We start from the raw sequence: 11,606 nt of genomic DNA, 5'->3' as shown, positions 1-11,606 counted from the left end.
AGAGCATATCCATCCTTTTCAAGGATATACAAAGAGAATGGGCAAGTAAGAGCAGGAAGACAGAGGGCAGGGGCTCGCAGGAGGGCTTGTTGAAGCCTGTGGAAATTTGGTGTGATAGGATTCAGACGGGGTTTGGAGAGGGGGCCACGTGCAGCCTCATAGAGAGGGCGAACCAAAAGGGAATAGTTGGGAACTAAAATGGGATTGATGCCAATACTAGTCTTATCTCAAAACTCCCATTTCATCTGTATTTGAAAACATTATCTTGTATTCCCAGGAGTCTGAAAAGCATGCCTGAAGATTAGTTTAAATTGGAATGTATCACTTTTTTCTATTATAATAAAAACATCACAAAGATATTTAGATCTGTAACAAAATTTCTTCTAGTTCATCTGTAACTCCAGACAGGTTCCAAAGAAGAGTTTCTGCAGTCTCTTCTCTGGGTTTTTATGGAGGTTTCCTTTACCCTTCTGTGTTAGCCTCTTAAAGCACTGCATCAACCTTAAAAGGGCACAGGAAAGGGCGATTTGCCTTGTGGGTCTCAGTTATTTTTTTTTTTAGCAAGTCTGAAAATCCATTAGAGGCAGTTGTTGAACTGGGTGAGCACGTGAATGTAAATTTCCTTTCGGTTAAGGGAAGGCCAGTTTCCGGCCTCTGCCTGAGCACCCAGTTCGCCATTGGCCACGTGCTCGTGGCCTGGGTCTTTACATTCCACTCAAGACACGGACGTACCTGCACTTTAGAACTGAGATCACTCTGTCTTCGAGACGTCAGAGACAACGTCCCAGGGCCCAAGGTCAGCCCAGGTCGGGGTTCCTGCAGCGGCGGTAGAGGCCCTGCCCGCCACTCACTACAAAGTAGCAGCGGATCCGCCTGCGGAAGCAAAGCGCAAACTTGTTACCGCGTCGGGTCCTCCCAGGGGAACCTCCGCGTGGCTGCGCCGGCGCCTGTGTCTCGCGCGGCCCCGGGACGGCCAAAGGTTGCCCGCCCCGCGGGCCGCCGAGAGCTGCTCTACCCCTACATTCTGGCCGCCGGGAGCAGCGGAGCTCCGGGCGGGCAAAGCTTGAGGGGACGCGAGGCAAGCCCAACCCCTAACCCAGCCTGCGGGCCGGCAGAACACACTAGCAGCTGGAGGCCCGAGGACAGAGACACTCACCGACCAACTCCGTGGGACAAAAAGGCCGCAGTTCCGCGCCAGGCGCAGAGACCCGGAGGGCGGAGAGGGCGGAAAGGAGGGCGGTGGAGCAGACAACCAATCCTCAGAAAGTCTCTGGGCCGGGGAGGGCGGGGAGGAGGGCCATGAGGTGGGCGGCCAATCCCCAGGAAGTCTAGGCCCGGAGCGAGTAGGGGCGGCCTGGCCATTGGCTGCTTTGGAGCTTCAGCTTGCCGGGGTCGGGGGAGGGGGAGTTCTTCCAGCTCTTGCTATGGCTGTAAAAGGAGCAGACCCTGAATAGAGAGAGTATCCTTCTTTAAGTCTCAGGCATCCCTGGCGAGAATGCCGTGTTCATCTTCCCCACCAGTTCTTGGTAATGGGGAGATCTGGTTCTCTGGGACCCACGTGTCTTCCCCGAATACTTGGCTGGGGAGGCCTTCCTTGTTACTTCAGGGCTGGGACAGCCCAGCGCTTCATTTTCCTAAAACTGCACAGCCCACAGTGTGTTCAGGGCTTCAATCATGTCTTGTTCAGCAAGCTCACCCCTGCTCTCTCCTAAACCTGAAAGACCTCGTGCTCTCTGTTCATTTATTTACAATGCCCACCAAGTAGACTGTAATCAGCTGGGGGTGGCATGGTGGAGGTGAGGTGAGTATTACAAGCATTCTCAAGATGACAGATACAAATTTGGCCAACAATTAACAAATTTAAAATATCTTTTATCATCCCCAAATTGTAGGGATAGCAATGGATATATTGGGCAACTTACCCAAGTTCAGAGAGCAGCTAGCAATTTGTTTTTGTGGGATTTGAACCCAAGCAGTCTGAACACAGAACTCTTCAAACACTATACTACACCCCCCCCCCACACACACACACACACACTTTTTGTGGGAGTTGGGGCCGGAAGGGAGATCAAAAACTGGCCTTCTAATTGACTGACCAAAATAGGCAACTGTGGTGGGGTTGTCTGTCTACAGGCAGAAAGAACAGCTTGCCCAGAACTCTAAGGTAGAATAGGAAAGTGCTTGATCTGCTTAAGAATCCCAAAATACTTGAGCATATAGAAGTGTGGCCTGAGATAAGGGTGGCTTGGGGCCAGACCTGCAGGAGGCCCAGGTAGTTTGTTAATTGTGCCAAGAATGATGGAGCAAAATCCATTTATAGTGGCTTTTGAGGTAAGTTCAGGATAGTCTGTGTTTGGTACTAAAAGTGCTCATAATACAGTTTAAAGGGAGCTGAATCAATTGAGTTTATTATTGGGCCTGATTATTCAAGAGAATTTAGTCTGTCCAAATTTAACCTGTCAGGTTAAATGAATGAAACAGAGACCTAGAGGAATAGGACTCCAGATAGAAAGGCATAGACCTGTTGATAGTCCTGTTGGGGATGCATTGACTTCATATTCTCCCAAACGCTTAGTTCAATAAATGTGTACATTTCCCCTTGATGACTATTAATCTCTGCCCCTGGGCTCTGGGCTCCATCCCTGCCAACCTCTTCAGATTCCCCCAAGTTATTCTCTCTGTCTCCTCTCTAATTTCTCTCTGGCTGATAGCATTTCTGTTTATATACATTCTGTCTTGGAAGTGAATACCTCTTACCTCCATCAAATGTCCCCAGTCCCCAGGTACCACAAATGCTCTTCTTTCTTCCTAACCAACCTTCAGAAAATACAATATATTTTCCCATCACCTCAGCCCTACTCACTCCTCAACCTTGCATAGTCCAACGCTCTTTCTCACTATTTCCCTGAAATTGCTTTAGTGATCAAATCCAATGGTCCTTCACTTACTCAGCTTTTCTGATATATGACCCGACTGTCTACTGCCTCTTTGGCTTCTCTTGCCTCTGAGTTGCTAGCTAGGTCCCTGTTCCCCATGGTGTTCCTCTAACATTTATCTGCAGCCATCCTTTCTTTTTTTGTGGCTGAGTTCTTTCTCAATTCCCTTCTCTTTTCACCCTGTATACTCTGGCTGACCAACTTACCAGGTGTGACAGTAATAAAAGTCATATACTGAGTGCCAGACATTTTATACACATTATCTCTAATTCTTAAAGCAGTTACACAAGAGAGATAAGAATGTTAGCAATACAGAATGAGCACTTATGAGCCATTCATAGTATTTAACTCTTTACATAAAAATTCCATTATCATCATTTTAATAGGCCTTGAGTGACTCTCTTTCACCACACAAGGGCAGTTCTGGAATTCCAGTCCTGTATCTCAGCCCACCTGTCTCCTAGCACCCCACACTAGAGTCCCATATACTCAGAAGCTTTCCAGATATTGTAATCTGGATATCTCAAATCAGCTTGCCTCAAATATAATTCACTGTCTTCATCCAACCCTACATGTCCCTTTTGTGTCCTCTGTCTTGATGAATAACTTGTTCTTTGAGGCAAAAGGATCATTTGCATCCTGGAGTTTAAAGCTATTCTGGGCAACAGAATGAGATGCTGTCTCAAAATAAATGAACAAATAAATCCAACAAAAACAGTTCTTGGTCCCCATATTTTCCTCTTTCAGGCTCTTCCACATCTCTTGGCCTCCTTCTTCAACCTGTTCTAGTCAGCCAATTCTGGATCTTCCTCTCCTCTTTATCCTTTGCCTGTTTCTTAGTTCTAACTCCATGATCTTTGTTCTGGCCACTGAAGCAGGCTCCACTCAGTCTTTCTGTCTCCAGTTTTCCCTCTTCTAATAATTATTCCACATTGTCATTATCTGCATTAGAAATTCTAGATGGTTCTTCACTGTCATCAGGAACAAGACCAACTCCCCTATCTGTCTTTCTATCATCTCCCCCTTCCCACACACCTCTTTATGATGCAATCATGCTGAGCTAATCACAGCTTACTGTCCTTTGAGGCAAAAGAATCATTTGCAGCTCTCCAGCACTGTCCAGAACAACTGTCTGTATGGAAATGTTCTGTCCGTGCTGTACAATATGGTAGCCACATGAGACTTTGAGTACTTGAAATATGACTAGCATAATACACGAATTCCTAATTATCATGTGGCAAAACAGTTCTCTGTCAGGTCAGGTGACATTTGGAAAGAGAACTAGATTCTGATTATGAAGCAGATAGGCCACACTCTACTGAAACCAGTGACTGAAAATAAATTGGATGATATCATAAGAAAGATATTAGTATAGGGCCAGGGGTATAGCTCAGTGGTAAAGCCTAGCATATGTAAGGCCCCGGGTCAATACAAAGCACTAAAAAAAAGAAAAAAAAATGTAATTCAGTTTAACTCCCTGGCCAAAGATTAAGCGTTGAATTATAGATGAGTATAGACATGCATGCAACATATTTTTAAGGCAGTTCAGTCAAACAAGAGTTAGAGTAGGTTCTAGGAATAACATATCTCCATAGGAAGCCCTTCACAATAGACAATTAGATATAACATATCAAAATACTTGCTTATCTTGATGATGAGAAATCAACTGGTTGCTCAGAATATCAACTATTTGGTTAATATAATTTTATTCTCACAGAATTTCAAGTGGCTTTTGAGGAGGGAGTTTAAATAATCTTTCTCTTTTTAAAAAATGACCAAGAGGGCTGGGGTTGTGGCTCAGCGGTAGAGCGCTTGCCTAGCATGGGCGGGACCTGGGTTCGATCCTCTGCACCACATGAAAAAATAAAATGCATTGTGTTTTGTCCATCTACACCAAAAACTAAATATTAAAAAAAAAATGACCAAGAAACTTATAGCCCAGTGCCTTTCCTATTTTGTCCATTAATTTTCCCCAGTTAATGGAGGAATTCAAAATTTTCTCCTTGAGCTTTTTTCTGCTGAAAACTCAAAAGTAAAGACCTGCTTCTAATATTTGCTCTTCAACCTCATCCTTACACTACTGAAATTCAATGGTACAACTGAAATTCTTGGAATCAAAACAAATTAAGTTGGTTAAGAAACCCTGAGTTCCTTTATTCTTAACATTTTTATTATGAAAATTTCCAAGCATGTACAAAAATAGAGTTCAACAAGTCCTTGTGTATTTATCTACCAGCCAATGATCATCAACCACAAACATTTATTTTTTGTATATTTGCTCCATCTATCACTCAAAATATTTTAAACCAAATCTCAAATGTCATGTCACTTCACTCCTAAATATTTCAGCATTCATTTCAAAACAAAAGATACAGTTATACCTGGCAACAATGCCAGCATGATTACTAAGAAAATAAACAATAATTCCAAGTTTACATTCAAATTCTTCCATTATCTTAAAATCTCATTTTACAGTTTGTTTGTTTCAGTTGGGATTCAAACAAGGTCTATTCATATTTAGTTAATTATGTTTCTTAAGTTTCTTTTAAGCCTGTTTTAGTCCAGTAAAATGATGTTCTCTTTTTCTTTTTGGTACTGGGTACTGAACCCAGGAATGCTTTACCACTGAGCTAAATCCCCAGTTCTTTTTATATTTTATTTTGAGACAGGGTCTGCTAAGTTGCTGAAGCTAGCCTTGAACTTGCAGCCTGCTGAGTCACTAGAACTATAGGCATGCAGTACCACACCTGGCCCTTTACCTTTTTCAGTAATAATTTTTGAGATATAATTCAGGTACTCCTTTTTTTTTGTTTGTCTTTTATTTCTTTTATAAGCTAGGTACTATAAAAGTCACCTTTTTAAGTGCCCAAATTGGTGGTTTTTATTAGTTATCGAGTTTCACATAATCATTACCGTTATCTAATTCCAAAATATTTTCACATTCAACATTTTATTCCAAAAAGAGACCCTAATTCTTGATAGCCACACTTTCTGTCTCCATGAATTTGCCTATTCTGGGCTTTTCATGTCAATGAAATCACTCAAAATGTGGCATATTGTGTCTGATTTTTTTTACTTGAGACTCATATTTTCAAGGGTTATCCACATTGTATCATGTACCTACTCCAGTCCATTTTATGATTGCATCACATTGCAGAGATATGCAGCATTTTGTTTAATCATTCATCAGTTGATGGACAAGACAGTCTTTGAAGAAACCAGGTAAGTTGTCCTAGAGTGTACCACATAGAGGATTTTGCTGATTGCTCAAGGAGGGAGTTTGAATAATCTTTCTCTTTTTAAAAAATTACCAGCTGCTGTTGTTCTTGTTTTTATCTTCCCTGTTTTTTTCATAGACTTGGGAACTATTTCAGGGTTTTTGTTTGTTTTGGGGGTGGGAGTGGGGGAGGACATATCAGGGATTGAACCCAGTGGTGGTTACCACTGAGTCACATTCCCAGCCTGGACCTCACTAAAATGCTGAAGCTTAGGACCTCACTAAAATCCTGAAGCTGCCTTAATGTGTGATCCACCTGCCTCGGCCTCCCAAGATACTGGGCTTATAGGTGTGCACTACCATGCCCTGATGAAAATTTATGTTCTTGAAGACTTGACTGTGAAACTTTATTTTATGGAATAAATCCTCTGTCATGCTCGCTAAAGGTCCAGAGTTCCAGGCCACATCACCAGAGTCTGATTTCAAGGGCATGAGAGCAGGCCTAGGAATCTGCATGTTTAACACACACCAATGGATTCTGATGCAAATTCTGAACATGGTTTAGAGAAGCATACCAGAACACAATTTTAGAAACACTGCCTAGGTATCCTTAAATATTGACTTTAATGACACTTGGCATTTCACAGAAAATGCCAGAGGAGCAACTGGTAGGGTTGGGGATACTACTTTTAGAGATACTAAAAAGGACCTACGTTAGTCCCCTGGCTAATATCTTGTGGGATGAAGATGGACATTTGAAGAAATGATGGCCAAGAAAATGTTTGTGTGTAGATGAAAATCAGCCACCATGCTTGAGTGAAGTAGCCAGATTTAGCTTTAAAGGAAATGAAAGCCAAATAGCCCCAAGAATTAGATTACTGCATACAGCTCCAAGATATTGACCTCAAAATTTACCTATGCACTTAGATTAATGAGAATACTGTAGGAACGGTGGGAAAAGCTCTGTAAACTCAACAAGCCAAAACAACCGTTTACCTGTCCGAGATTTTATTAGCAGGACCTTAGTGGCCAGTCACAGGGGAGAATGGGTGGGGCGGGGAGAGGAGAGAGAGAGAGCGTGTGTGCACAGAGGGGGAGAGGGGAAGAGAGAGGAGAGGAGGGCAGAGGGGGAACAGGGTGCTGATACTTAAGGGCTCAATGCAAGATGAGGAGGCACAAGGCAAGTGGGCTGTTACTTCTTCATTGGCTGAGAGTTCATGCCCCTTCAGGGACTGGAGGTGCGCCATTCAAAGTCCGCGCCATTCAGAGGGATTGGAGGTGATGGTTAGCAGCCATTCAGTGCGTCATGGACCTGAGCTCCTGGAAGAGAAGTGCTCCGGGCGCCATCTTTGCCAACAAATACTTCTTGATAGGGAAATATGAATTCCGAACCTGAAACCATTTTCTTTAATGTAAGCAAGAATAAGGTGTAACTTGCAAATATTCAGAGACAGCTATCTTTTGCTCTAAAAATACACCAAAACAAAGTACAATCATTCTTGTTTCAACACATTTTCATTATTTAAGTAATGCATTTTGTATCACCAAAAACTCTTGAGAATGAAGAATTGTTTTTCCCTAATTTCATGTAAAGCATGTGTGTTCACTTAATAGATGAGCAATACTTTTAAAAGCTGAAAATGGAATTCCTACTCTATGCACCTTATTAAGCTATAATAGAAGAAGGTAATGTAGCATAGGGGAAAATATTGGCTTTTTTTTTTTTTTTTTTGACTTCAAGGGAAAAATGGATTTCAGGTAAATAAAAGTGAATTTTGATTTTCTGGAAGGGTATTAGGAATCACTGAAAGGAAATGTTTAATTGTGAGTCATAACAGCTTCCACTTGCTCAGTCCTCTTGACCTTGTTAGCATGAGGCGAAGGGGTGGATGCCCAAACAAGCTATATTTTAAAAAGTATTTTATGATGGAAAATATCAATACTTAAATGTAAGAAGAATATATAAGAAGATTCAACAATATAGAAATATTTTGCCAATTTCATTTCATCTATTTACCTATCTTTCTTTTTACTCAAGTGTTTGCAAAATTACTTGACTTCCCTAATTGTATCAAAGTTGTCTTTAATAGTCAGTTTCTTCTAATCAGGATCCAGAGAAGATCCATAGAGTTGGTTATGTTCTTAGGTCTCTTGTATTTTTTAACACCCTCCTTCCCTTATACCACCACCGATTTGTTGTAGAAAATGGATTAATTGTCCTGTCAGGTGACTCATAGTCTGGATTTGCCTTAGTGCTTCTTCTTAGTGTATTTATTACCTTCATTTTTCTGTTTCCTAGCTTGATGAGATTTAGATTGAATTTTTGGATCAAGGAACTTTGTACTTCCTGGTACATCCCATTGTGAGGCTCTTTTTTGTTGTTTTTAAATGGTACTGAGGATTGAACCTAGGAATGTTCTACCTCTGAGCTACATCCCCAGCCCTTTTTATATTATTTTTGAGACAGGGACTAGCTAAATTGCCCAGATTGGCCTCAGACTTGCAAACTTCTGCCTCAGGCTCCCAAGGAGCTGGGATTCCCCAGATGGCAAGTACCTCACCAGGGTTCATGAGACTCTTGATTTGCCCTGTTTTTCTAGGCTTCAACAATGGGTTCAGGTAGTGTCAATTTAATCCGTTCAGTATGAAGTTAGCCTTATCACCTTTGACTCAATGGCTTTAGTGTCCATTTATGTTCATTGTCTACCCCCTTTATTTCATTGGTAGTTGTAAAAACAGCATTTTTTAAAATTTTTATTTATTGTTTTCATTGCTGGGTATCAAAACTGGGAACTTGTACATGCTAGGCAAGTTCTCTACCACTGACTACACCTCTGACCAGAATTTAGAAAGACAATTCATCTTTGTCTCTGCATTTCTTAGCTGGGCTTCTATAGGGAAGAATTGCCTTCATATATTATTTGGTTACCCTGGAAAATAGTTCATACGGGGAAGTCCCCATAAATTCTTTTTTTTCCCCCTCTTATCAAATTCACAAGAACACACTGTCCAATAATGAGGGGAAAAGTTTTATATTATGAATTCAGAATTTTAATATATTTGGCATGTCATTTAAAAAACTGTTTTTAAAATTGATGCTGGAGATGGTATCATGAAATGTTGGCATCAGCCTCCTGAGATGGTGTTTCTGAAAATAAAGCCACAGACCATCTATATCAGAATCTCCTGGGGGCACTGATTACTATGCAAATTCCTGGTCCCCACCAGGACCAACAGGGTCAGAGTCTTTGGAAGCAGAGCCCTGGAATCTGATTTTTTGTTTTGTTTGCTTGTGTTACCAGGGATTGAACCCGGAGGCACTTAACAACTGAGCCACCTCCACAGCCCATTTTTAGTTTTGATTTTGAGACAAGGTCTCCAGTTGCTTAGGGTCTCACTAAGTTGCTGAGGCTGGCTTTGAATTCACAATCCTCCTGCCTCAGCTTCCTTGAGCTGCTGGGATTACAGATATGGGCTACCACCCCCAGCTGGGATCTGAATTTCTGATACTCTCTGAGGATTTCTAAAAATCACTGTGGAATGGAGAGCTTATGAGGCAACCTTATCAGAAATCAGATATAAAGGACTGGGAGGATGCACACTAAGATAATTATTCCAAAATGACCTTAAAGATCAACCACCAATGATTCAGAAAAAACAGGGTAGATAGTCTAGTTTAGGGCCTGCAAGAAAGACCCAACAGACAGGAGTAATACAATGCAGAGCTGACTGCCCACTGGATCCTGAACTCTCAGGAGCTTTTACCTGCAAATCCTGTAGAATATGGTTCTATATGCAGTGAACTAATTTCCCCAGTGGGTTGACAGAAAAAGTGTTGCTTATATCCACAGCCTCAGATTTTGCACAACGGCTGTCTGCCTGGCCCCTGATCTGTGTCATGTCATCAGGTAACACAGTTCCTCTTCCATCAGGACATGGAGTGCCATCAGTATTTGAAATATCAATTATCAATGTTGTCATCCACTCTGTTTTTGCATTGCTCATCTTCTCTAGGGAACATACTTTCCATATTTTATTCAGGTTCCCTAATGCTTGACATTTAAACAAAACATTTGTTTAGTTGGTTTTCCCTAAAGTGATGATCCATTTTTATAATTTCATTTGTCTTTAGTTATTGAATTTTAAATAACATTGTTGAATGCACTGACTCACAGGGGGAAAATATAGATTTTTTTTTTTTTAAAGATTCAAACTTGATCTCCTTGTCAATTGAATTTCTTGCAGATTAGAGAAAGCTAAACTACATCTCTCAGCATTTTTCTGCACATGTACTTGGGAAGGGGGAATGGGAATCAGGTTCATGGTTCATAACAGAAATCCCTGATCTCTCTGGATGAATGAAGCCCTGTTGTATGCCAGTGAAGCTTTGTGTTATGCCAACATTCAGCTCACAGAAAAGGCATGACAAAGAACAGGACTGGGCAATCCAGCACGGCCCTGCAGGGGAGACAATTGTATGCAGCTTCTTGTGAGATTCTTCAAGTTGGTGCCTGTGTCGGCATTGTTGTCTCCAGCCAGAAACCTGACTTGAGACTCTTGGATTAGAGCAGAGGTTGTAAACTCAAATGACTATGGTGGCTAGGAAGGTAGCTTAGAGGAATGAAGAAGTCTAAACAGCAGCTAGGAAGACATCCCCACCGAAGGAGGCCATTTCCAACTCAGCTACTCCTGGCCATACCAGGAATGTGGACAATCAGTGGCTAAAGCTTTTGATGGTTAAGAGAAGTTGATAACTCTGAATTTTTATGTGAACTTTCTGGATTTCAAATGTTGGCATTATTTCAAACATATTTTAAACACAGCAACAGTTAAACTAGACATGTCTGCGGGCCACTATTTTGGAGCTTTTGATGGAGGGGATATATGAAATAGAAGAGGACTTATTCTTGCCAAATCAAGATGAGAGATGAAAGTCAGAGTCATGGCTAGTTTGCAGAAGCTGTTAGTGGAGATTCAAATCATGAACATTATAGGGACAAATCAGCCTTATTCTGGTAAGTAGCCAAAGGCCAAGCTTGTGCAGTTGTGAGCCATTCGTCACCTCGCTGCTCTGGGCGGTTGTACATGGATCAGTGCAGAGCCATAACTCAAATTCCATGCTGTATTGATTGTGGGCCAGTGTGACATCTTCCTACAAGAAAATGATTACATTACTGAGTTACCCCTCCTCCTGAGTCCTCAGTGGGAAAGAGACTTGAGTATTTACATGGATGGCTCTGTAAAACTTCAAACCCTGACTTGCTGGCAAAGAAAATAGTGAGATTTAGTCAAATGCTTTGGTCTTTCTGAAGAGCGGTTGTCAGATAGCATGTCATGTTAGGGTTGGGTTTCAGGGTCTAGTTTGCCTCCTGATTAGTCAGGGAGAAGGAGCGTGGCTATATAACTACAACATAAGGACAGAAGGGTCTTTTGTATGGTTAGCTAAGTGCATT

The 11,606-nt window shown here is 41.7% G+C and overlaps 1 non-coding gene across 1 annotated transcript; it reads right to left on the bottom strand.

The window, feature by feature from the left end:
* Positions 1-390: 390 nt before the first annotated feature.
* Positions 391-514, bottom strand: LOC124075457 (small nucleolar RNA SNORA26). The gene has a single exon (XR_006846080.1). It is a non-coding gene; the product is annotated as a small nucleolar RNA SNORA26 (small nucleolar RNA).
* Between the last annotated feature and the right edge of the window lie 11,092 nt (positions 515-11,606).

The sequence above is a fragment of the Marmota monax genome, unplaced genomic scaffold, assembly GCF_021218885.2.
Source record: "Marmota monax isolate L192 unplaced genomic scaffold, Marmota_monax_Labrador192_F-V1.1 WCK01_AAM20220418_F8-fsc00025, whole genome shotgun sequence".
Lineage (NCBI taxonomy): Eukaryota > Metazoa > Chordata > Mammalia > Rodentia > Sciuridae > Marmota > Marmota monax.
This window is presented reverse-complemented; position numbering and strand designations above follow the sequence as displayed.